General features: G+C 46.1%; 1 long non-coding RNA gene across 1 annotated transcript; it reads left to right on the top strand.

Annotated features, from left to right (window-relative positions):
* The first annotated feature begins 2,454 nt into the window (after positions 1 to 2,454).
* Positions 2,455 to 2,972, top strand: LOC120896042. Its single transcript, XR_005738396.1, has 2 exons — positions 2,455 to 2,609; positions 2,685 to 2,972. It is a non-coding gene; the product is annotated as an uncharacterized LOC120896042 (long non-coding RNA).
* The last annotated feature ends 316 nt before the right edge of the window (positions 2,973 to 3,288 follow it).

Raw genomic sequence — 3,288 nt, 5'->3', positions numbered from 1 at the left:
GAAATTATTCAACCGATCCGTCGGGTCCCGAAGCCGAAGCAAACCCGAAGCCGAAGCAAAACCCGAACGGGGTTCGGCACGACCCTTCGTTAAAATAGCCCCCTCCCCCTTTTTTGCCAGGATTTCTTTCCAAAATGATACAGTGCGGACCATTATATCAACATGATTCGATTTATTGAATATCGAACCAACATAGAATACAAAAAAACACAATACATGCACAATAATCACTGCACTTAATTCTAAATCAACGCAAATAATAAAAAAAAAACACTTTTTACACTCGCACAGAGAGAAAAAAAATTCAGCACAGCACTTTCTGCTCCTCATCGCTGTTGCTCCTGGTTTTTCTCGCTGCACTGTACGGGCCACTGCTCCAACACTACGACACAGCCACAGGTTTTTGTTGTCTCCGTTCGCCGTGAAACACACATGAAATGGAAGAAAAATGATATTAATTAGAAGGAGGGATGTTGGTTCATAATTTTAATCACTTTTACTTACTTCAAATTAAACAAAACTCCATTTTTTTACGGGGTTTATCCGCCAAGCGCTGAAACACCACACAAGCACCAACCTCACTCGACTGAAAGTAAAGCCTACTGCGTGAATGTGTGTATGCGCTTCTGCCAAGCCAACCGCGCCGTACTGCGTGTGTAGCCAAGTGCGTGTGTGTGTATATTTGCACCACTGGACACAGAACACAAATCTCACCGCACAGCAGAGCGTGTGTCGCCAAGTGTATGCATGTGTGTATTTGCACCACTGAATTCTGAACGTCCACCACACAGCGTGTATCGCCAAGTGCGTGGCTGTGTGTAGTATCACCGTGGACTGCAGAAAACTACATGCACTAGAACAGAGCGTTGGTGTGGCCAAATGTGTGCATGTGTGTACTTGCTCCACTGAAAGCCGGTATCGCACCAGATTTCGGGTGTCGCCTTGTGCGTGTGTGTGTTATTGTCACAGCACACTCGTTCATCATTTTTTTTTTTCGTTTTTTCGCTTGAGCCACTCGATTTCGTTCTTCGCTGATTTTGGCAGCGCACGAGGGGGTTTCGGCTTCAACTTCCAACAACAACAACCACACGAGGAGGCTCGGGGTCACTCATCAGGGGAAAATCGCTCAAATTAGAGCGAGAGACAGATAGAAAAAGTGAAAGGCCAATATAAAATCTTCGGCTTTTGACCGTTGGGGAGTGGCTCAAGCGAAAAAACGAAAAAAATGATGAGCGAGTGTGCTGTGACAATAACACACACGCACGCACAAGGCGACACCCGAAATTTGGTGCGATACCGGCTTTCAGTGGAGCAAGTACACACACATGCACACATGTTCTAGTGCAGGCAGTTTTCTGCAGTCCACGGTGATACTACACCACGCAAACAATGAGACCCCAAATTTTGAGTGATTCAGGCCGAGGGGTATGAGGAAGCTTGAGGAAGCAAGGAGAAACGCGCTGCGATGAGAGTTCGCATTCTGTTTTACACGCGCGCTTCACTAACACCAATACAAATACCGTGCTTTGACGAGCCGTCTGTGAATGTGTGTGTGTCTTCTTTCAGCGAGCTCAACTTGGAGCTGCTCGTCACATCGTGTTGTCTCGCTTACACTACAGCATCGAACCATCGCTCCGTATGTCCCCCCTCCTACGCGTACAAAACCACCAGTACAGCGCGACGCTTTGCCGGAGATGGTTGTGTGTGTTTTGTTCTAAGTCCCGCGCGCAGTGTTTGTGCGTTGATGCGCATTTCGTTATAAGTCTCGTGCGCCGGTGTGTTTTGGTGAAGTGTGCAGTGAATAAACAGTGTGCACAGACGCACATGCAGTGCGTGGATCGACAGGTAAGAATTTGCTGAACAGAGTCAACGCAGATTGTCGGCAAGTTTCCCGCAGCCTGGCTCGACCCGGTACTTTGCTGTATGACGTCATTCGTTAGAATGATAGATTCTAAATGTGTTGTGAAAGTGTACTTTATGTTTCAATAAAGTGTTTAATGAAATAAAAAATGACCGTGTTTGTGTTTGTTGTTAGAATAAGTGCGTATTTGCGATCGTGTCTATGCATGAAAGAAAACGAAAAACGAAAGAAACAACTATCTTTACATGTGTTCGTAGCATGGCTCGAAAGAACACAAACACATTGAGAACTGCAGAGCGCACAGTGCGTTGCGGGTGGGGGAGGGCTCGCGTGAGTGGGTAACTCATTGGTCGAAGGGACACTGTATTTCGACAGCGTCACTCAAATCACTCAAAAAATACACTCATTTTGCCGGACGGGCACACAGCCACGCACTTGGCGATACACGCTGTGTGGTGCGGTGCGGTGGACGTTCAGAATTCAGTGGTGCAAATACACACATGCATACACTTGGCGACACACGCTCTGCTGTGCGGTGAGATTTGTGTTCTGTGTCCAGTGGTGCAAATACACACACACGCACTTGGCTACACACGCAGTACGGCGCTGTTGGCTTGGCAGAAGCGCATACACACATTCACGCAGTAGGCTTTACTTTCAGTCCAGTGAGGTTGGTGCTTGTGTGGTGTTGCAGCTCTTGGTGGTCAGCGGATAAACCCCGTAAAAATGGAGATCATTCTAATTTAAGGTAAGTAAAAGTGATTAAAAATATCAACCAACATCCCCCCTTCTAATTAATATCATTTTTCTTCCATTTCATGAGTGTTTCACGGCGAACGGAGACAACAAAGCCTGTGGCTGTGTCGTAGTGTTCGAAATGGTGGCCCGTACAGTGTAGCGAAAGGAACTAGGCGCAACATCGAGGAAGAGCTGAAAGTGTTGTGACGATTTTGTGATTTTATTCACTGTGTGAGTGTGGAAAGTTTGTGTTGAATTAATGTGCGTTAATGTGAAATTAAGTTCAGTGTTCGTAGTGCATGTGTTTTTGATTTTTGTTAAACTTGTTAGATTAATGGTATTAAATTCAATAAATAGAATTGTTGTGATATAATTCTGTGCACTGTATCATTTTGGAAAGAAATCCTGGCAAAAAAGGGGGAGGGGGCTATTAAAACGAAGGTTCGTGCAGACCCCCGTTCGGGTTTTGCTTCGGCTTCGGGACCCGACGGATCACTTGAATAATTTCGCCAACTCAAGTTCTTTTTCAAGCGCGTATTCAAGCGATCTCTGAGTGCTGGTGCCCGGTGGGCAACAACCACACGAGGCGGCTCGGGGACACTCATCAGGGGAAAATCGCTCAAATTAGAGCGAGAGACAGATAGAAAAAGTGAAAGGTCAATATAAAATCTTCGGCTTTTGACCGTTGG

The sequence above is a fragment of the Anopheles arabiensis genome, chromosome 2 (assembly GCF_016920715.1).
Source record: "Anopheles arabiensis isolate DONGOLA chromosome 2, AaraD3, whole genome shotgun sequence".
NCBI classification, from domain to species: Eukaryota; Metazoa; Arthropoda; class Insecta; order Diptera; family Culicidae; genus Anopheles; species Anopheles arabiensis.
This window is presented reverse-complemented; position numbering and strand designations above follow the sequence as displayed.